Genomic DNA, 25,764 nt, shown 5'->3' on the forward strand with positions numbered 1-25,764 from the left:
AATTTGTCCAGCTATTTTGACAATGAGGGGACATCAGATGGTAGACAAGATGAGGATTGTGGACTACAGCACCATGATGTGTCTGCTGGTGATATTGGCACTTCCCCACAACACATCAATACTGCACAATGCAGTAGATGTAGGTGTGTAGCTGATGTGCATGAGTAATTGTCAGATGGTATCCACCTACTCCTGCAGGCGAATGAATGCACCCAGTGATGTCATGGATCTAACATATGTGCACTTGCCCATGACTTGGATCTTGTGACACATCAGCTGGGGATGCAGCATGAAGAACAGAACTGCAGATATGGTGAGGTCATGGTACCACTGGCTGCACAGAATGAAAATTTTATCTATGGCATTGTCCATTGAATCCCTGGCTACGGCATTACTACAGCAGTGACATAGTACATGCAAGGTTCTGTATGCTCTGACTGTGCTTAGCTGTGTATCATACTGGAGAGGCAGGCCTCCTCTCACCAGACCGACTCTTGCTAATCAATCGTCGATGTCTATGCCTCAATGTGCACACACACTTCTGCGGCTGACTCACCCAATGGAGACCAGCAGCCATGACCAGACAGTAAAATCACAGTCATGCTCCTTCCCATAGTGTGTCTCCATATGTTGGCATCACCCCATCATTTTCCTGTGTGGTGTAACCAGAGCCATGTGTTTCCATAAGTGGTAGGAGCATAATGAACCATGGTGTGAGTTGACAGGATGGGCACCCAAGATTGCATTAGAGTAACACTGGCAGATGATCCAATATGTCCAGTAGTGACAGTCTCACCCAGTGGTGATGATGATTGCTGTGCAGACCACTGACAATGTCACCTGTCTGTGGTTATCGTGAAGTCTGATGCCACCTGAATCTGACATTTTTACTAACCATAAGTGACTCCATTTAGTACATTACACTTTCTCCATACTTTACCATTGATATGTTGGTTGTGATATTGACAACAGTCCTGATTTGGTTTCCAGTTTGCATCTTTTAATAGTGGACAGATAGGAATGAGTTTCACAGAGGTATGTCTCTTGTTGTCTGCCATACAAACATACACCACTATGAGTCTGTCTGTATACCTGTGTCACTTGTGGCTTGAGTTGATGATCTGTGTTGTGATAGATTTGTAGACGTTCATACTGATATATATTAGAATTATATTGTTATGTATGAGGCTCGGTGTGCACATCTACTGGGCAGATGCTATTAGATGTAATTTGTGCATCTGTGGTGGGGCAAAACCTGAAGATCAATGTTTAATCTGGGTACTTCTCTACTTGAGGATTGTCATGAGCCAAAGGTGTGTGGTAGATGCTGCCATGTTGCATGGGCCTGGACTTGTGGTCACAACTTCGGTCATCCACACCTGTTTGTTCTGTCCCCTGATTCCTCCTGCCCCTCCTCTGATAGCTGCGGAATATCATCTTCAGACATCTAGAATTCTTAGGGTTGGGGTAGTTCACCCATACCTGCAGTTTGAAAACTGCCACGTGCTGTTATTAGCATATTGTTGTAGCTTAGCACAGTGCACACAATAATTATTTGTGCTGCCTCTTAGGTGTGTATTACAGTCCACCCCTAGAATTGTCCTGACATCTGAACCTAGCTTTCAGTACAGCAAACAGATGTACAATGGTATTTTGTTTTGTTGCATGTATTCTATTGTAGGCATCTTTGACAGGGTTTGACAGTTCTCTGTATGAGGTAATTAACCATGGCTCGTGTAGATAACCAAAGTCACCTCTTATGGGCTGTGAGCACATATGTTATCATCATGGATAATGTTGACAGGGATGTCCTTAGCTTACATCCTAGCTGTGTTCCTGTACTTACCCAGTAGTAGTTCCTCAGGTATTTGACCTTACTGAAATGCAGCTCTAAGACTACTTTCCTGTCATAGGGCAGCATTGTGGACACTTCCAGGGTGTGTCACCATGATGTTTGTTATGCTACTATATGCTATACACACAACCTGACAGTTCATGGATGGCCATGCCTTTCTATTGAACTATCTGTCTGCTTCTGGACACACAGGTGTCTTAGTAGGGATGTGGGTGCAGTATATTGCACCAAGAACATGTGGGAAGATTGTGAGGTTATAGAACTGGTGCATAACAGTTTTACAATCCACGGGGGTAGATGGAATGTGCATGTCTTCATCTACCTTACTGCATCTTGCTGCCAGGGGGTTTGATAGGCTATGACTGGCAGCTGTCTGTGACACTCCAACATGTGTCTTTGGAATGTTTCAGATACCAGTACACCTAGGGTCAGAAACACTTTTTTGTGAGGAATGTGGTTGCCTCACAATATCCACAAAGATATGTGTGGTGCACATATGTTGCATATTGCCTGCACCACCTGTATGTCTAGACGGCACCTGTCAATGATTTCTTGGCCTAAAAGTTAGCTTTGTTGCAGGCTTGCTCTCTTTTTGTCTCACTGCCTTCTAGGATGCACAGCTAGATCCTCCTCTATAACATGCAGTACTACAACCTGTTGCAGTTCATTCAGTACAGGTAGCATATTTTTGTTTTCAATATTGATACAGATTCCATAGTATTCCATGGGAATAGGTTCTGTTCCTTGCATTGCAGTATGGCATTCACTTAGGATTTCAGAAAAAGAGTCGTCATTGCAGTTTGTCACATTTAAGTTGCATTGTGTATGCACAATGTGTTTTGAAATTCAGGATGCGTGGTACTTGTAATTATCCTACGCTAATAAGCAGTGCTTCTGAAATTGCATCTGCAGCTGGTGTGCTGAAGTATGTTTTGGAATCTGGACCTATATTTATTTATGCAAATGTCAATCTTTGTTTTAATTCTTAGCACAGGTTTCTTAGTTCTCAGTTATCCACCTACAGTCTATTGATTTGTACTTCTTTCTGTTACCACAGCTGCTTGATTTCCTATTCTTATAACATGAACATAAGACTTTTTAATGCCCTGTTGCTGATGTGTGCCTTTAAATCCAATAAATCCACTCTCCAGACATACACCAGTTCTTTCTGTGTCTTTATCTCCAAAATCTACTGCTTTGTCTATTGAAAGTGTATTTTCTTTTGCTAAAATTATGTAATCAACTACTTCACTCCAGCTTGCTTCTGATCTGTTTTCTGATTCAGTTTACTCCATTAAATTCAGTAAATCTTGTATTGAAGAACCACCTTCTTCTAACACTCTTACAATTACTTCATAACTTCTGATAGTTTAAGCCAACCCTTGATCTTCCAGAGCATCCACTGCTTCATCTCACATGGCTTCCTTCATCTTGGATTTTTCAAAACCAATTCATTGCCACCTAGAGGTTGTGATGCAAAACAGCAAGACAAAAGAGTGAGGGTGCTTTATTAACATTTGCATTCACATACATTCTTCTTTCATTCTGTTTTCTAAAATATTTGTTCTCTATCTTCTACCCTTTCCTCAACAACCATCTTATTTCAACAAATATTTCATCCTTTTCCACTTTCACGATATATAGCAAAGTGGCCTATCTTTTTCCACAACATCTACATCATCAAAGAGTACTTTATCCCATTTATCAATATCACATTTTTTTACTGTATCATACTTCCCATACAATTTCATATTCATGTTTAAACATTTAAATTATTTCTATCTATATTCATTTTTAAACTTTTCCCCAAATTCTTTATTCTTTTTGCAATCCAAAAAAAAAGCTGCATTGTTTCTCTTCAATACAGTCTGTGCATTCTTGTTTGCCTCCATCACAATATATTTCATAATCTCTTTCTTTGGTAACTTTTCTAACAAAATTATCTACAAAAATACTCTGCTTCATAAAAAATTCCCAATCATTTTCTTCTGTATTTTATTGTTTTTCCAACTTCTTTTAATTCATTCCATGGTTACAAAAATAATTTTCTAAAATCATATTAAACTATTATTTACCCATCAACTTCACTTACTTTTAACTTCCATTATTTCATTTTATTATCATATATGTTTGTCCATCCTGTCCCTATTTTCTTCCGATGCACTTATTATATTTTTCATACAACATCTTACCTATCAATTCTTTTTGTTTTCCTTTAAATTTCTCATTACACAAAATAAATGCATATATATTAAATGCACCACTGGATTTATTTTTTTTAATTCAAACTACCTTCATTGTTTTTATTATAAATTATTCCTCTTCTTAAGCCACCAATTAATCTAAAAAATAAATGCCTAATAAGTATTTTTCTATTAGAGTGGGAAACATACATATTCCACCTAAATATGCTATTTTTCATAAAACATAAGTCTTAAGCATATACATCTTTTTCTGAAATGATAACTAAAAATGTTTCTATCAAGTTAGTATTTTGTTTTATTTCCTCCAGCATCTCCCTCTATTGACTTACTATACTTTCATACTTACCAAATATCACTCCCCAAATATTTCCTTTCTTGTGAAATATATTCCATTTATGTTTTTATATCCCAAATGTTTTAACTTCTTTTCAATCCTTATTACAACCTCACTTATGCATCCCTTGTTTTTTGTTATTAGAAGTAACTTATATGCAAATTGATCAATAAGAAAGGAGACATTTCTGGAATAGGAATTCCTATAAAAACTCAAGAACTATGAATTTTAGCTATAACAAAATACTAGCACAGGAAGGATATTGATATGTTATAAGAAAATGAGTCAAAAATGTATAAGATTAATAGTGACCTATGCATGTAGTAATATGACATAGAGGAACCAATCATTTGAAGAAATAAAAAAAAATGTTAGTAAATGTGTCAACTGTACTGGTAGGAGATTTTAACTGTAATCTGAGGAAAGAAAAGGGAACACATAACACAACATTTTAACTTGTTAAGGGATTGGAACGCCCTTTCATGGACACATATCCACTGAAATATCAAAACTCTGAATGATGGCTATATAAGCAAATTTTTTCTCCAAGGGAAAAAAAAATCACGTGGCCATTGTCAGGAATTTGCCCTTTCCTCCACTGTAGTGCCATCTCAGAGTTGGTATATTTAGGTAGGGTGTGTGTGTGTAGTCAATTCAGTAAACCTATCCCACTCTCTTTTAATAATGTCTTTTGCCATAAAAACAACACTATTACATTCCATAACTAAAGGCTTACTGAAACAACTCTCCTGTGACCCTTTAATTCCGACAGTTCCCCCAATTTTTAAAACAACATCCCTGTTCCCAAGTAAAGGGGAAAATCTACTATTTCTCCTCCTAATAACCTCCATTTTGATTTAATTGATAAGCTTAATAGGGTACCCTCTTTCTAAAAATAAACTTTCAAGACCTTACATTGTCTGTCAAAAATCATCATTTTCTGACATCATTCAGCTTGCCCTAACAAATTGCCCTTTACCTATACTTTTTTCTATGGTAAGGGTTGGGCACTTTTATAATGTAAGTAAGAGTTAGAGAATGTGTCTTTCCTAAATATCAAAGATTTAAGTCCAGTAGTAGTCCTTTGGATAGGGAGGTCAAGAAAAATCATCTAATCATAAGGAAGTTTATAGGTGAATTTCAGAAAATCTGTGGTCCCCTCAAGATATTCCATAAATTCCACTAACTTGTCCTCAGAATCCACCCAAAACATACATATATCATCCAAAAATCTCTTGTACATGGACCAACATGCCTTATCTTTTGAATGTAAAATAAATTTCTGTTCCCATATAGTAAAAACAATATTAGTATACATGGGGCACAATTAGCCCCATGACTAACCCTGTAACATGTTGAAAGAACTCACCACCAAAGTAAGTAAAGTTATTTTTAACATTCATTCCATCAGTTCTAATCAAACCTGAAAATCATTATGTTTTAAGCCTCTTTTTGTGTTGAATAACTGAAAATGGATATTTAATGTCAATTGTGACAAAACAAATTGTTCTCTAAGTTGCTTGGAATGAATACTTGTTAGAAAGTCCCACAAATCTTTTAAAATTTATTTTTCATGCACCATAGTAATTTTAATTTTTTTATCTAGATACTTAGCTAGAGGAGCTAGAGGTGCTGTTTTTGAAGCTTCTGCTGATACTATGGGCCATAAAGGTGGATCCTTCAGGTCTTTCTGCACCTTTGGTATTCCAAAAATAGTAGGTATCTTGGGTCTTTTGTTTTTAAGTAATTATACGTGTCTAAATCTATTAAACTAATAAATAGGTCACTTAAGACTAGATCTATTTTCTTGTATGAAAGGTTAATTTCATTTTTGATACCCTAGTGTACTTATTTATGTCTCCTAAAAGTTTTAACATTTTTCCTTTATATATTAGTGTATCAATTATAACCGTCCCACCTCCCTTGTCAGGTTTCATCACTGTCAAGTTTTTATTTATCCTAATCTCATCCAATACCTTATTTTCCTCCTTAGATAAGTTAATACATTTACATTTAATACTCCCCTTCAGCCACAATTAAAAAAATTGAATTGGTGGTGGAGAAGGAACTAAGGCAAAATATCCAAAAAAACAAAAAATAGATGTGGATATATTCTAATGAAATATTCTCTTGCCTACTTGTGATTCATGCTGAATTTTCCAAGTTTTCTGCATGGTCTGTAGGAACATTATATGAAGTGTAGTCAAACCAATGCTATCTAATTTGCAGTCTGCAAAGATGTTGCCATTTGTTGCTAGCCTTGTTATTTTCCCATGTGAGCTGTATGCCTTGGCTGTGCCAAAAGCCAGCTGTGTCCAGTGCTGCTCACCAGTCAAGAAGGCAGAGGTACAGGCAGGAGATATAGTTTTGATAATCAGGAGATACTTGATCAGATTAAAAGAAAACAGGGATATTATAAGGGTCTGATTCAGAATGTAGGGAGTACTTGAGGAATGTGTCAACTTCTTATCCCTGTGGATACTAAGGTATGTGTTTCCCTCACAATACTTGCCATGAGGTCCTTCCAGAGACAGGCTGGGGACACCTTGGGGATATCACAGACTTCTGCCTTGAGGATACTACAGCAGTTCCTGGATCCTGGACTCTGAGCAGATGAGGATCAGTACATCTGTTTCCTGGTGTCACCTCATGACTGAACCAAGACTATGTATGCTTTTTATGGGGCAGCATGTTTCACTGTAGCACTTGGTGCAATTGATTGCACCCATATTGCAATTAGGACATGTTCTGGTCCATAGATTGAGTGATACCACAATAGGAACAGCTACCTTTCCATCAATTGTCAGCTAGTGTAGGATGCTAGAAGGTGCATCTACAGCATCTCTGCCCAGCATCCTGGTGTTGCGCATGATTCCCAAATTTAGCACACTACATCCAAGTGTCACCTCTAGATGCATCTGCAGTTAACACCTACAGATGCTTCTGGGCATCAAATATTGCTTGTTCATATTTGCTTCAATAATTCCAAAACTGTGTACAAGTTTTTAAAAGATTTCATCTTAAAGCTTATACAATAACAAACTCAATGGCATTAATATTTGACCTTTGTCTTGTGAAGGTATATAGATATTAACTGTAGTTTTTATGATATTAATTTATATAGCTATAATCTTTTTACATTTTTCCAAATATCTCAACAACCAAGTAACACAGACAGAACTCCTTACACTCATATGAAAGCTCTCAGCTAGATGAATAAAATGCTGCTGACAGCAACCCCCAGATTTACTAATCTTCTGTGCAGGACTAACTTAGTCCTGCATGGAAGCGGCCATTTAGGAGCAGGATGGCATGGCGTCATGCATATTAATGAAGGCGCGCTTCCTGAGCTCTTAATCTTACATGGAGTGTGTAAGAGTGGAGGGGGCATGTCTGAGAGCAGAGGTCTCAGAATATATATGCCCCAACAATGAAGAACAGCAGAATGCTCAAAAGAATGAGCGAGACCGCTCATAGGTGTCCACATACCCCCCAGCAACATCCCCCACGTGTACAACAACAATAGTAAATATACAATATAAATATACCATTTTTTTATGAAACTGATGAAATCTAACCATAGGTGTGTGGGTTTGCTCATCGCTTAGCTATGGTTAATGCAGCTTAAATGGCTGAAGAGAATAACAAGGAAGATATATGCAATGGAGCCAGTAAAGCAATAGTGTAGTGGGCAGAGAATTTGCCTTATGAGCAGACATTCCAGGTTCAAGTCCCACTACAGCACATACCATTTTCCATGTCAAATCATGTTATGACCAGTATTTTAGTTGCATACCCTACTAAATAACATATATTTGTGAACTGGAGTACTGCATTAAATGCAGATGTGAGGTGTCAGTGTCATAATGATGCAAAGTCCTCAGATAATCACATGTGCCCCATACAGTATATGTACACAGGAATTATGGATAGAAATGGAAGGTAAAATGTGTAATGAATGATAACTCCATACAGCTTCCAAATCCACCGCCTTCCCAAGAACCAATAGACGTTACTGTCTAAATTAGTGCAGTGGTAAGCGGGAGTAAGCACTAGTAAGCAAGTGTAAGCACTATTAAGCAGTAGTAAGTGGGTTTAAGCCCGTTTGCATGGGGGTAAGCAATGCACATACAGGTTAAGTAATATGGAAGTTAACTCTCTGTAAGCATATGTAACCAAAGGTTAGTATTGCTTACCCTAGCGCAAACCTGCACAGACCTGCTTACAAGTCCTTAAAAGTACCTTAATCACTCTGTATCTGCCAGCCCTTGTCCTGCCCAGCAACAAAATGAAAATTCCTTGCAGGTCTTGAACCCAGGACCCTGTACACTACAGTCACAACACTTAACCACTATGCCATGACCACTGTGAAGACAGCTGTTGTTTTACCAATATATCTGTCAATACACATATTGAGTACTATTGAATAATTGCCTTTACTTCCACAAGTAAAGGCACCACCTTTGATCATTATAAGTAAAAAACTAAGAGCTCTCATAAAATCATCCAAGGCAAATTTTGAGAGAAAAATCACCAAGGACTCTAAAGACAATCATAAGGCCTTCTTTAGCTATGTTAGAAACCTAGGAGAAAACTCCCAGATATGCTCAGAATTAGTTCAAAATGATGTGAAAATTACTGAACCTACACACATTGCTAACATACTGGCTGACAGGTTCAGTGCAAACTCCCCCCCCAAAGGAGATATCTATTCCAGAGGATTGTAGCCCCCCAAACATCTCCAATGCCCAGGTGAGAACTGCCCTCACTAAGGCAAAAAACACAGCATCCATGGGACTGGATGGTGTCCCCGGCTGTGTGCTTCATGAACTCAATGAGGAATTAAACCCACAGTTAGGACAGCTGTTTAATCTTAGCCTCACCTCAGGATACGTACCCAAGGAGTGACGCACGGCAACTGTGGTCCCACTTCATAAGGGCGGTGCCTCCACAGACCCTGGAAATTACCGCCACATTAGATTGACAAGCCTTATCTGCAAAGCCATGGAGAGGATCATAATGGAACTCATAAATAAAGACATAGGGAACTTGCAGACTTTGGATCCAACCCAGTTTGGCTTTGTCAAAGGCAGCTCCTGCCTGTTAAACTTGGTTGACTTTTTCGAGACAGTCACCAAGGCCATTGATGAGGAAAGGCAGTCCATACAGCCTACCTCGACCTGGCAAAGGCCTTGACACAATACCCCACTCAGGTATCATCGAAAACTCATCAGCTTGAATGTAAACCCATACATCACAAGATGGGTTGCAAACTGGCTAAGTGACAGAACCCACAGGGTCAGAGTTGCTGGAGCCATGTCAGACTCAAAGCCTGTCACAAGTGGTGTCCCACAGGGCTCAGTCCTGGGTCCACTCTTGTTTGGCATCTACTTTTCTGAAGTACAAGCAAACACAGGAGGGTTATGGCTGACAAAGTTTGCAGATGACTGCAAACTGGGCGCCATAGTTGAAAACACATCTGACACAGATATCCTCCAGAAGGGCCTCACAGAAACGGATAACTGGTGCCAGAGCCATGGCCTGAAGTTAAGCCAAAAATGCATAGTCATACCCTTCGGGAAAAATAAGGTTACCCCTAGCTACCATATAGGTGGCAATCCACTGAGCACAGAAAAGTCATCAGGGATCTGGGGACCCAAGTTGACAGTAGCCTTCGCTTGACACTCATGTTGCTAAAGTAGTTAGGAAAACCTTTTATATCGCCCACCTGATCATGAAGGATTCACATCTAGATCAAGGGAGGTCATCGTCCCCTGTACTCATCACTCATTAGACCTATGATTGAGTACAATGCCCCATTCGGAATGTATCTGACCAGACACCTGCTGCAGCTTGAAAGGCCCCAAAAGTTCCTCACCAAAAGGATAAAGGGTCTCAAAAATATGTCTTATGCTGCCCGACTGAAAGAACTCCAGCTCTATTCAGTCTCATACCGCTTGCTCAGAGGTGACCTGTGCCTGACATATAAGGCCATGTCAAACTCAGATTTGATGAATATGCTTCACCTCAAAAAATCTAGATCCCTCAGAACCACAAGGGCGGGAGACTTAAACCTTGACACGGTTATAAATAGAATGTGTTGGAGAGACAGATTCATCACCCGGAGACTCCCTATGCTGTGGAACAAAATCCCGGTACATGTGAGGCAGAGCACCTCGCTGGCCTTGTTCAAGAGGAATCTTGACCAATGGATGGGAGATCGCAGATATACCCCAGCGATTACTTCAGTGTCACTGCTTGACAGAGGCACAGAAAAATGATAGGCATAGTTTTTATTCAAACTAAAGGGGTGGCGAAAGCCACATAACTATGGGCTAGGCTTATAAATGCCCTTGGGCAGATAGCCTAGTATGAACCTATGAACCTATGAACCTATGAACAATTGTGTAGTACTTGTTATTAATATGACTATTGCATCACATATGTTGTTTTATCATAATGTACAAATACCAGATACATACATGAGATACATCTGGGAGGGTATACACAACCTTGAGGTTTACACATGACAGGAATATGGATATATACATATAATAGGTCGATATATGTCTACATGTACATACAAATGTATAGTCATACATATGTCTGTATACACATCTGTATAGTGCAACATATATATGGCCATGTGTACATCTCTTTGTATATGTGTGTATATACATATATATATATATATATATATATATATATATATATATATATATATATATATATATATATATATATATATATATATAGATATAGATATAGAGAGAGCAAGAGAGAGAGATTTATGTATATATAGATAAATGTATATATAGCTATATATGTATGTACATACTATGTGTACAGATATGCTTATTTATGTGGATATACATGTAGATATCTATAACAATATGTGCATACATATCTATTCTGATATACCTATTACTGTCAATATATGTGTAGATATCCATAAGTATATGTGCATATGTATCTCTTTCTGTATATGTGTAGACATATATTGCTCTATACATGTGTATATCTGAGTGTTTATATGTATATATATATATATATATATATATATATATATATATATATATATATATATATACATATTTATATCCATCTATGTAATTATATATACATATATGTTCACCATATGTCCTGAACATGGAGTGGAGCCCTACCTCAGCCCCAGTAGTCCCAACCTCTTAGTGCAAGGGGATGTTAGGTTTGTATTGCAGGTATATTTGTAGACTATTTCCACTGAAATAGGGATTGTCTTCACAGACATGTTGTGTGTGGGAGGTCACATCTGCTTTTAACATGTGCCATTGGCTACTGACAGACATCCTAAGGATATCATAGTACAGTACCACTGCTAGCACAGCAATGATCCTGTGGACTACAGCAGAGATATCGCCAATATATGTGGACAGTCTGACACACTCTGGTCAGTCCAGAGGTATACACAGAACCCCTTAGTGCAAGACATGTGGACCAAGCCTGACAATGTGAATGTTAACAGCCATGTAGATGGGTATATCATGTAAATACCGGTATACATTTGCCCCGATAGGTTATGCATTCACACACCCCTGTCTGTCCTGGCACATAATAACCACTGGTACAGAGGTGCCATGGTCACATACTACCCACTAGTTAGTGACATACATCTATACAGCATCCACTGCTTTGTCTGACGTACATGGCTGTTATGGTGGCCCAGCAGCAGTACATCTGGCAAGTATCTGGATGTAACATCTCACTGGGTTAATACACTAAGCTGCTAGGCATGTAACAAAGCACTGTGCAGGCTACAGGCAGACTGCCACAACACTGGCCTACATTTCCTATGGGGGAATACACATGAACCTGCATATATAGCAGGCTCTACAGGCATGTCGCAGCACAGAGTAACAGACGCCTGTGGGAAAGTGCATAACCACAACCAATGTGAACACAGCCACAGCCACATATGGTAAGCTAGCATAATATTACAGTATATAGACTATCTGATCAGCACCATCCTCATATGTGCCACTCACACACTAACCCTACATATACTGGGCCGCTACACAGTGTGGCCGATGCCTGTCTGTGGTATAGGACATGTGTGTGTTTGGTCCGACAACCATGTAAGCCAATAGGGTAACATACAGTGAAGCAGCATTTAACATCAGGCAGAACAGGACCAAGAACAATGACATCTACCACAGAATGTACACAGGCCAAAGTACATAATCACAATGCACACACTGTTGACATTCACCATAAGTACACAGACCTCAGTACTGTACACACATCCACAGAATGCCCAGGTTATGTCCTCAAATATAATGCCTACTATACATAACATGTGTAGCAGTCTGATATCTCACTGGCTTGTTATCAGATATGATGTCAATAAATATGGTGTACAGAACATATGCACCTCTTACTGCATGACATATGTACAAAGCTTGACAGAGTTGTGGCTGGAGGCACAAACCCAGGGCCAGTATTGAGATGTTGATGTGATAACCTTATACATTTACTGTTGTAACAGGGTTTGTTGCAATATATGTCCTATGAGGGATATGAAGTCAGTAACTCTCATGGCTGTCATCATGTACTGAATGCAGTCCTCACACTATGCTTCTGCAGTTCACAGATAGGTGCTCTGTGAGTAACACAAGAAATAAAAGGCACCACGCACTGCCCAGTCTGCAGATGACCCTACAGATGGGGGTTTCCTCATAAACATAGCACTGACATGACAGGTATTAAAACATGTAGGACAGCCATATCCGCACACAGCCTGTTAAACCAACATTACTCCAAATGCATTATAACAGCACTTACAGTCTGTAGTCATGTGAAGCACATCCCCTCCTGTGTGTTGGCCTGTTTTACAGTGTATGTTGTTAGAGGTAAATCCCCAATCCATCTATGATGCTGTTTGCCAAATAACAGATCTAGGTCCTGAACCACAGACCTCGAACACCACGTCACACACCAATTACCAAAAGACTAAACCTCCGTCGCTGTACCATAAAGGGCTGTCCTCCAGTCTAACACTTAAATCTTCTACCAAGCACTCGTGAAGGAATATCCAGACTGTAAATAGTCCAAACGTTTTAATGCCACAAAAATCCACAGAGAAACAAACTGACATGAGTAACAGAGACATGAGACAGCCCTTTATGGTACAGCGACGGAGGTTTAGTCTTTTGGTAATAGATCTAGGTCCTGCTCACAGTGAATGAAAAGGCCCAACACCAACATGATATTCCTAGATATTGGAGTGTGTTTCCATGCAATTGGCTATGGGAATGTTACCACAGCTGTTCCACATGCAATCAGCTAGTGGAGGGCTGTAATTCATGCAGAATCCATCAGCTGATCATGAGCATCACTTACAATACACATGCTGCTGCCTAAGCAAAGCAGGTGTAAGTATCCACATCCATCAGAGAAGGAGTAAGAGAGGCAGACAGAGGCAAAGATAAGTCAGGGAGCGGTGGGAGAGTAAAACTTCAACATGTTTGTGTCACACACCTACCAGTACAGGGTATTAAACCCCTGATTGACTATGTATTGCTATTACATGCTTATGCAGTTATTGGATGCACCACATAGGTTACATGTTGAGGAGTCCTCCAAACATATATTTGATGGTGAGTGACATCTGCAACAGTAATACGGTAGCTGTACGTTAGGTGTAGTACACGTGCCTGTCTGTATGAACAGGTGTCAGCATCAACACAGCCAGACTCTCTCAGGGACCCACACACATTGACACACTTGGCAGGGTCAGGAATGTAACTTCTCACTAGTTAGATTGCCACAATACAGTACTGTGCAGGTATTGCATGCACAACAGGGGTTATCCAGAGGTTATGTGGGCAAAGGGAATGTGGAGGTATCTGACATCAGACAACATGCTTCATTATGCCAGTGGGGGGTTGTAGTGAGTGTGAATGTGGTCATAGGCATCATACACCACACACACACAGACACAAGGTGCCAGTACTGACAGGCATGGGTGCATTGCTTCATGGGTGTGTAGTGGTTGACTGTGCCAGATGGCTATACAAGGCTAGATGATGGGTATACCTTGGTATCAGGCCACATGACAATGGTATGCAGTGTGGCTAAGGGGTGTAGTATTTGGATTGACCCACACAGGTGGGTATTGTATTCACCATCCAGTCACCAGGGTAACTATTGTGTGTGGCCATTGCTGTGCATTGCTTGCCATGTATGTGTTCCTTATTCCATGACATGGATGGTGTCTGGGATGTGCACACATCCCACATTCATGTACAGTGACATGTGGAACTGTACCTGGGGTGTCTGACCCATATTGTGTACACAGATTGTTATCATCAGGTACCTGGCCTCATATGGCTGGAACTGGTAATAGACAGCAGGTTGACCCTGCACCTACATTGAAAGCATGATACAGGTATTCCCTGGTGTCAGTGGCATCTGTCCATGCAGGGCATGTATTTAAGGCATGGTATGTCCTTTGTGGGGCACACTTGATGGTACCACAGATGTTGCAAGTGTCCAGTGAGAAACATAGGGAAGTGCACTGTCTGCATGTACATGCCTATTGGACTGATGGACAAGGTGCCGTGTCCTCTGTAGCCCACTGCAATCACACCATGGTTACTATCAGTGGGCAATATGCAGGGTACTAACAGCATAGCAGTTGTTGCCTAGGCAAGTATGTGTGTGTATGAAGCATGGGTTGAGTGTTCTCTGGGTAATACAAGGGTTGCAAACTTTGTTTGCCAGGCCTTGATGTCACATGTAGGGGTATGGATTTGCACCCCAACCTCTCAGCTATTTCACATCTGTTATCCCTGTAAGTTGGACATTGTGACATAAACTAGGGCCACCATATAAGAAATTTGCAAAACCTAATGCACAATGAGTCCAGTTGTTACACACTCACAGCCACCTCCACCCAGGATACAAATGACAAACAAAGACACACACACACACCTGTCATGTCTGGTATTACCAGAGTCCTATATCACACTATAGCATTATGCTGTTATAGGATGTGCCATTGAGATTATAGGAGTACTCTTTCCTCAAAGATGTATTTCACAGTGAATGACATCAACAGGCTAGCCAAAGTAGGGCATTTGAATTGTAATGAGTGTGGCTAGCCTAAAAAGCATTGTTCCCTACACAGACATAGAAACACACACACAAACATCAACACTTCCCATTTGTGGGAATAGAACCCCTACCATTGTCCTTTGTCACACTACAGCATTATGCTGTTACAGGATGCACCACTGAGATTACTGGAGTACTCCTTCCCCAAAGGTGTATTTCACAGTGAATGACATCAGCAGGCTTGCCAAAGTAGGGCATTCAAATTGTTATGAGTGTGGCTAGCCTAAAAAGCATGTCTCCCTACTCAGACCCCACACTTGCCATGTGTGGGAATAGAAAGCCTACCAGAGTTCTATATCACACTACAGCATTACGCTATTATAGGACACACCATGGAGACTACTGGAGTACTCCTTCCCCAGAGGTGTATTTCACAGTAAATGACATCAGCAGGCTTGCCAAAGTTGGGCATTTGAATTGTAGTGAATGTGGCTAACCTAAAAAGCATTGCTCCCTTCACAGACATAGAAACACACACACAAATATCCACACTTGCCATGTGTGGGAATAGAACTCCTACCAGTGTTCTGTATCACACTACAGCATTACACTGTTATAGGACACAACATGGGGATTATTGGAGTTCTCCTTCCACAAAGGTGTATTTCTATTTCACAGTGAATGATATCAGCAGCCTTGCCAAAGTAGGACATTTTAATTTTAGTGAGCATGAGTAGCCTAAAAAGCAGTGCTCCATACGCACAAGCACAGTTGCCATGTCTGGGATTAGAACTCCTACCTAACAAGTCTATCACACTACAGCAGTACACAGTTATAGGCCATGCCATGAAGATTACAGGGCTGCACTTTTCCCAAAGATGTATTTCACAGTGAATGACATCAGCAGCATTGCCAAATAGGGGATTTGAATTGTAGTGAGTGTGACTAGCCTAAAATGCATTGCTCCCTACACAGAGAGGAACACACACAAACACACGGTTGCCATGTCTGGGATTAGAACTCCTACATAAATAGTTTATCACACTACAGCTGTATGCAGTTATAGGATGTGCCACAGAGATTACTGGGCTGCACATTTCCCAAAGGTGTATTTCACAGCGAATGACATTAGCACCCTTGCCAAAGTAGAGCTTTTTAATTGTAGTGAGTGTGACTAGCGTAAAATGCATTACTTCCTACACAGACAGGGAAACACACAGTTGTCATGCCTGAGATTACAGCTACTGCCTAACTAGTTTATCACACTACAGCAGTTATAGGATGCACCATGGAGATTACTGTGCAACACCTTTCCCAAAGGTGTATTTCACAATGAATGGCATCAGCAGCCTTGCCAAGGTAGGGCATTTGAATTGTAGTGAGTGTGACTAGCCTAAAATGCATTTCTCTATACACAGACCAGGACACACACAAACACACACACACACACAGTTGCCATGTCTGGGATTAGAACTCCTTCCTAACTAGTTTATCACACTACAGCAGTACACAGTTATAGGACGCATCATGGAGATTACTGGGCTATACCTTTCCCAAAGGTGTATTTCACAGTGAATGACATCAGCAGCCTTGCCAAAGTAGGGCATTTGAATTGTAGTGAGTGTGACTAGCCTAAAATACATTGTTACCTACACACACACAAACACACACACACAAACCCACACACACACACACACACACACACACACACACACACACACACACACACACACACACACACACACACACACACACACACACACACACACACACACACACACACACACACACACACACAGACACACACTTGCCATGTTTGGGATTAGAGCTCCTACCTAACTAGTTTATCACAATACAGCAGTACACAGTTCTAGGATGTGCCATGGAGATTACTGGACTCCACCTTTCACAAAGGTGTATTTCACAGTAAATGACATCAGCAGCTTTGCCAAAGTAGGGCACTTGAATTGTAGTGAGTGTGACTAGCCTAAAAGGCACTGCTCTCTACACAGACAGAGACACACACAGTTGCCAAGTCTGGGATTAGAACTCCTACCTAACTAGGTCATCACACTACAGCAGTATGTAGTTATAGGATGTGTCATGGAGTTTACTAGGCTACACTTTTCCCAAAGGTGTATTTCAAAGTGGATGACCTCAGCAGGCTTGTCATAGTAGGACCATGGGGAGGGCAGTGTGTGTGCATGGGCTGTAACCCATTCATCTAGAGGTTGACACACCACATGCAGGCACACGCAGGGTTATATTCTGCAGATACGTGTATACAGCTGCTAGATGACTACTTCCTTGTACAATCATGTTGCACAGCTAGCACTTGCACCATATAGTCTGTAATGCTGATGGATACCAGTGGCTAATGTCTACAGTGAGTGACATTCACACCTCATGTGGTTGTAGCCATTTGGCTGGGTGCTGGGTGGGACAGGCCTCATAATGGCTGTCTCCTTGTCATAGTCACTCTCTTCTACACATCTATGTACATCTACTTTTGGCTTATTATAGTGTGCTGTCCTTGGATATATGTCTGTATTCCTATCCACTGTGTGTGCAAAGCATGACTGGTGCACATTGAGGAGTGTATGCACTAACATCTGCAACTGCCAGATATGTGTGGTCCACTGTTGTTTGCAGACATGGGCTTCATTTGTTTAAGTGTATGAGCAAGCCCAGTATAACCTTTCAGTATGTTGTTGTCTGACATTGCCTTCATTTCTCTAAGTGTGTGAGCATGCCCATAATTCACTTTTGTATTGAATGTGTGGATCAATTCAAGGTAGTTTGTACTCCAGTGCAGACCTTTGTGTTGTACACCTACAGGTAGCAAACTACTTCTGCAGGGTATCCATTGATCATTTGACAATATGGGTGCAAACTGTGCAGGGGACAGTGTGTACTGTAGGTGATTGTGTCTGTGCTGCTTCAGCTACATGGTACTGCTGTTAGCAGCGATATTCAGACATGTGCACTGTTATACACTGTGAAGTTTTCTGTCCTCATGTTCTGTCAGGTGGGCATTCTTGCTCACAGTGATGTCTTGTTGGACAAGGGTGATTGCAACTGTGTCCGGTATTGTGGACAGATGCCTAGATATTCATGGTAAGGTATGCCATTCTACAGGGGGATCTGTAGACATTTGCTTCTGGGTCGGTGTATCCAGTTCAGCACCTTGGTACAGTGCTGGCAGAGGGTCCCATACTTGTACATCCATCAACATGACAGTATGGCCTTATCTTGCTGTGGCAGTACCTCACAGCTGTATAGATTTGCACAGGTTACCCAAAGGCAGGGGCCATGAGTCAGGAGATTACCCCTATTGTGGTGTACGGGCAGGTATGTAGCCACCCATTTATGTATTTGCAGCCAGGGATAGTGTGTGCACACAGCTTTGTGTCGGACCTTGCACATTCCATGCTACCCATGCTCCCACCCCCGTTATTCTATCCTCTTCAATACATTATGCATACATTCTCTGATACTTTCCCTAAGGTTATCACCCCATCACAGCTGTGTTTTGCTGTTTGTCCACAGTTCATGCAATGGGACATGGTGGATATGTTACTGTGGTTTGTCCATATGGCCTTGCATATGGCTTATGTGGAATGTGTTATGTTGTTATTTGGGTGTCTATGACATAAAATGTATTGGCAGTATGTGTGAGACACAAGCCTTCAGCAGAGGCCTGTGGGCCAGTTGGTGTTGATGCAGGCCAGATGTGGCAGGCTGTTGCATGCTGTCAGTCCTACAGTCTCAGACCACCATACAGTATGTCCCCTGGGGTGACAGGGTAGGTGTGCTAGGTGTTCATGCCAATGCTTTCTATCAGGATTAATCACGTGGTGTGGATGCTTCAGACCTAATGTGCCACTGCCTGACCTGATGCAGTTTGTTTGTGTAGGCCTGGGGGGGTATCCATAGGCATCATTCAGAGGCCATAGAACAGCCTTTGTTTGTGTTTGCCTACACCTGTCCTGCTGGCTGAGACTGTTGTTCCGTAGGATCATATTGTGTAGCATGGCACATACGATGACAATTTGGGTACGTGTAGCTGGTGAGTACTGCAAGGCTCCACTGGATGTGTCCAGACACTAGAACTGTGACATGAGCATCCCAAACACGCGCTCTATTCTAAATCTGGTCTGTGCATGTGCCTCATTATGGAGTTCTTGTTCGGGTGTGTGTGCATTTCTGATGGGTGTCAGCCACAGCTCCAGTGCATAACCAGCATCCCCCACTAGGTGACCGTATGGGATGTCCCCACTGGCAAATCTCTGGTACAGCTGCGTCAGATGCCAGATGTGGAAATTGTGATAACTTCCAGGGCAGCCAGCACACACATTCATTATTATGTCCTGGGCATCGCACACAACCTGGCAGTTGATGGAGGGGAAGCCCTTGTGGTTGATGTAGACCCTACCCCACTCATCGGGTGGTGCTTTGATGCATATGTGCGTGCAGTCTATAGCACCCACTACCTCAGGGCATTCTGCTATTTGGTGGAATAGTTGCATATTGCTGGCCAACTCCTCATGGGTGTTGGGGAAATATATGTGCTCACCGGCATGTGCTGACATGGCATCGAGGAACTGGTAGAGTACCCTGGATACTGATGCCTATGAGATCCCCATCATATCCCCAGTTGGCCTTTGGAAGGTACCTGTAGCTAGTGTTCTTAGGCCCACACGTACCCTTTGATCCATTGGGATGGATTCCCTCTGTTAGTTCTGTGTGTCTGACTTGGCCAGCACAGCTCAACAATTTGCTGTAAGAGGTCCCTGTCCACCCTATAGCGCTCCACTATCTCCAGCTCATGTAGACCCTGGTAGGTTACCCTGGGTCTGTACACTCTTCTTCATCTCTTCATTGTGCGTTGGTTGACAGCATTCACATCCTCACCACCCTCAGCCTCTTTCACATGTTGTTGTCTGATAGCTATTGCAGCCCCTATCATTTTGGTGTTTTGTTTGTTAAAATTTCCCCGCTTGTATACTCCGATGGTGTAGAGTATAGGAAAAACCAGAGAGAAAGGTGTTTGCATAGTTTATAGCAGTGTTCTGGGCTGGGCTGGTCTTCTGCCTTTGTATTTGGCTGATTCTGATACATTTCACCTGCCAGCTATGCTAGTTCTAGATTATCTTCCTACTGCTGTTTTTCCTTCCCATTACCTTCCCGTTTAAGCCCAGGGGTGCGCCACACAAACACGGTGCTCAAATGTGCACAGGGCTGCTATTTCCTGGTTTACTTTTTTTTTTCCTTTTAAAACCCGGTGCACGGGGCGCACACCTGCTTACGCAATATAAAGAGTGCTAGGCAGCCTCAGACACACACCCTTGCTTAGCTCTTCTAAGCTAAGGGCAAACCCGAGCCACAGGGGTCCAATACGCTTACAGTATGCCTGACACACCCCTATGATATCAGCTAACTCCTAGGCTTGCACCAAGCTTTTCCTGCTCTTACATTGTTGGGTGCTAACTAGCATGCAGGGGAAGTCTGGGATTCAGTATCATTCCCCTCATTTGCATAGGATTGCCTGCTAATGCATAGTTACATGTCCCACACTGAGCCACCCCCCTTAGCAATCACTATTCACTGGCCATGTTGTCTTCTGCCTGCCATAGAGTATAATGGCAAAATAGTGATTTTGGTTAGAATGCTTATTTTACGTTTTTGTTCTTATTTTCAGCCTGATCCCATTTGCTCACCGCTGCCCTATGCTTAAACAGCCGAGATCAGCTAAAAAAAAAAGTTGATTCTTTTAATTTTGCAAATATTTTCCATGCCAATGGCCTTATAGTTGACCATTGGCACTCTTTCTACATGATATCCACCATTTATTTGGAGCTGTCATGACTCCGTTTTGTAATTTGCAGAAATGTACTCCGTTACTGGTAGACTACATTTCTGCAGAATACACTAGTCCTGTACGACCAGTTTCCAGCTTCCTGGATTGCAAATTCACCTTATTTGCATGGATTTCTCCTGCAAATGGGGCAAGTTGCATATAGGGGCTGAGTCCATGCAGGACTAGTGCAGGAGCACTCATGCACGTCCCTTCAGGTTATTCCTGGATCACACGGCAGACATATTGCCTGCTGGAGCTCCTGCACTAGTCCTGCATGTCATGCAGCACTTGCAGAATGTGGGCGCAAGTGTGTAACTTGAGTGGTTGCTGAGATATTGTAAGTTGTTTATAAAACATTACAAATTTAATAGTTACTGTGTTTACTGTTAATTATAAAAGATGGTTTAAGACCTAGAACCTAAAGAATACTATCACTACAAAAATAGTTTGTGCTGAAAAGTTTGCCGTTCATACTTCTTTCATAATCTTTATGGTTCCAAAGATATGAACATTTGTTTGAAATGTGAGGACATAATTTGATTCTGTGAAAAGGCTTAGGTACCACCCATTTGAAGTTACAGTGCAAACTTGCTGAACTCCATTGGAGTGAATGAGTTAATCTACCACTTCTTTCTGCATGGCATGATGCCCAGTGATCATCTTGTTGGCAAGTGGAATATTTTTTCTCTTGCATTTAAGTAGTAATTAATGTTAGAAAAATTTATTGCAGAATACAAAACCACTTTTCCTTTGTTTTCACTTCACTCTCTCTCTCTCTCTCTCTCTCTCACTCTGTATGCTTGATAGGTGATGCTGAATGTCAAACAGAACTATGGCTCAACACACCAGTGAGAAATCCAAGGGAATCTGTAGAAGACACCTGAAACTCGTCCCTGTCTCAGACCTGGATTGTCATCAAGAGGGTCTTCGACCTCCTGAAGAGGCATTTTAGGTGCCTGTAAAATTAAAAAATCTCTAAGTAATGATACATGTCAACAACACATCCTTCCACTGCAGTTTTTTACAATTAAATCACTGCATTTTTGCTATGCTTGCATAATCACTAAATGACAACAAAGTACATCATTTTTCTAAGTGATCATTAGCCGCTTCCACTGCTAGTGTAATGAATTTTCATTTACAAATAACAACTTTATATTATTCACAAATCATATCAGTAAAATAAACATCTGTCGAGGTAACTCACTAATTTTATATAATTTTGAAGTGCGTCATATTAAATTTCAATACTTTTATTATTTTTTCTTACTTTAAGAAGTCAGTGGTTTTCTATGTCATTTGCTGCATGACCTGAGAAATGGCAACTTAACATGGCAGTGTTAAACCAATTCACATACATTCAGATCTATTTATGTGCTTTGATGGTAAAGTAGGCCCTTTTATGCTTACGTCTATGAATCACTGTAGTGTGCAAATGTCTAAAGCCACTCATCCACATAAGCAGGTCTCAGCTAGTTGTGAACTTGGGCTCAGGATCACTTGAAAGTGCTGTGGAAAGTGATGGAGTCTGCATCAGTCCTCGGCAGTCCCTAGCATGCTGTGGGAATATGGGTATAGCCTCAGATATACTCAAAGCTGAATATATTTAAAAAAACAAAATGGAGCCATATGTATGACAGTCTGCACAACCATGAAATGTAATCTTTGCCCATCTAACATCATCTGCTATGCTTTCTCACCTCAAACCACTCAACATTTAATAAAATTTGGTAATGATGCATGTAGAGGGATATGTATTTCTGCACCCCTTCAAAAATAAATAAATAAATAGCTACTGCTCTGCTGCATAAATAAATGACATTCAGGTGTAATACTCCAAAAAGGTAGCTAAGGGAATGTCCTGCAATTGCAAGTAATACTTAGAAAAATTATTATATTTATTTTTATTCCACCATATAAACAAAACATGAATGTATTCTTTAAAAAAAGTTTATGTGACAAATCAGTTTTGTTAAATCAACCTGGCTAATAATATCAGTAAATACTGTAGTGCCCCTGCTGGTTAAATGGGTTTGGTTAAGCTGATGTCACACACCAGAGGGAGTGGTTCTAAACCTATGAACCACAGCTATTCTCATGATTTCTTCATTCTGGATCTAGTATGTCAAACAATGGCAGTAACTGCATAGGCAGAAGGTTACTCTTCAAGCTGATCAGACAAGCAGAAGCAGATAATGATCCACCTCCTTAAAGAATCACATCTAGATAAGATCCTGGCATGCACATAGGGTTGATACTGGGGAAAAGATTGATATCTGCAGGAGTTCGATGAGTAGCTGTCATCTCTGACAAGGATCACCCACTCAGGTCAACAGTACTGCCATGGGTTATGGTGACCTACAAAAGCAAAGGCCTGACCAGCTGGGTAAGTGGGTTGACCAGGTAGTGGCAAGAAGGCCAGAGTTCTATAGTAATAATGATTATTATTATTATTATTATTATTATTATTAGTTGGCCATTTTAATCATAGCTTTAAAAAATTATAAGAAATTTGCATAACTGAAGGCACTTGCTAGAAGAAAAATGTAAGCAAAAAGGAACTCACATAGTGTACCAACCAGGAACATTTCAACAAACTACCACTGTAGGATAATACAAACTTCCAGATACTGATGTCCATCTAATAATTTAATAACCACTTCACAAAAGTTAGGGTCAGGTTAAGCACCTTCATCCTATAAAATAGTCAGACTTCATCAGAACCATGATAAAAATTGTTAAACAGTATATATATATATATATATATATATATATATATATATATATATATATATATATACTTAAATAATCCAATCATGTGACATAATTACATCTTCCTTAAAGAAACATTTCATTAATCATGTTAAAACATTATTCACAAATTATAAGAAAATACTGTCAATTATAGAATTACACTATAAAATATAGTGTTAAATAATATGAAATGCACACACACATACACACACACATATGTATGTATATGTGTGTATATATATATATATATATATATATATATATATATATACATATATATATATATATATATATATATATATATATATATATATATATATAATTCAACTTAATATAATCAAGAAAAATGCATTGATCAACTTGCCCACATTAGACGTATCTATAACTTCCTGGCTCTCACCCTTAAAATGGAAACAATTGAATTTTTCAATTTAACCCAGGGGAGTTAGAATCATCTGGTCTCAGTTGTCAGATTAATTTTCTGTCCTCTAGTACATTATCCCAGTCACCTCCCCACTCATTTAGTATAACCACCTCTGAAATTCCACATTTTTTGCACTCAGTATGTGCCAATGTGTGTTTATAAAGAGCATTTCACATTTCTAGTTGAAATATTGCAATTGTTTTCATAAATTAATCTACAGAGAACTCTCTCAGTTTACCAACATAGAACTTTTTGCAGCTGGAACAAATACCTACATACACAACTCCCCTTTTTGATGCAGTTACCTTTAACTAAGTTTACTCTATAACTAGAAAGCACAACATATTCCTCTTCTAATATAAAAGGGCATTGGTTACATGGTCCATAGCTATGGGTACTTGATATCATCATATTCTTGTATATACTGACTGGTTTCTCTGGCATACACATGAGGTTTTTCCCTGTTTTATATGTAAAACGTGGATTCTCTCCAACTTGATTAAGTAGATTAGTGTTGATTTTGAAAATATTCCAGTTGTTCTTTATTATGTATTTAATCTTATGCATGAAACTTCCATATGTAATAACAAGTGCATTGGTAAAATTAACATTGTTGTTGCTCTTAAGTAATAACTTTTCCTCACAGTCATTATCTAAACCAAGAAGAGGTGATATTTTGTACCCCAACCATTGATAATCTCATACCCTATTGTAGAGAGTAAATCATGAGGGTACCCTCATTCTAAAACATCTATATCACCTTGTTGTACTTTGTTAGAAAATATTCAAAATTTGAACATATTCTGGCAGTCTTAAACAACTGTTCCTTAAAGACACTTCTTTTATTAGAATGTGGATGGCAAATGTTGAAGTGTAAATATCTGTTCAAAAAAGTCTCTTTTCTATAAATAGTGACCAAAATCTGTTCAAATTCCTGTTTTAGGTGATTGTTACATCCAAACAGTTTACCTTATACTTGTCAGGTTGGTGGGTAAATTTTAAAAAGTTGGTTGCATTGTTATGAAAACTAATGAATTTGGATATTCTATCTTCTGTGGCCTATCAAAATTATGAATATTTTGAATACCTCAGGTACAATTTCCACTTCTCTGCATAAATAGAGTCAAAAATAAAATTTTCTCCCATGTATATATAACTGTTTGTATATATATCAGGGTATGTGCTGCATCCATTGCCACCATTTGCACCTGTTTGAAGTACTCTCCCTTGAAAACA

Source organism: Protopterus annectens, chromosome 6.part0 (genome assembly GCF_019279795.1).
Source record: "Protopterus annectens isolate FY-2018-M chromosome 6.part0, PAN1.0, whole genome shotgun sequence".
Taxonomy (NCBI): Eukaryota; Metazoa; Chordata; order Ceratodontiformes; family Protopteridae; genus Protopterus; species Protopterus annectens.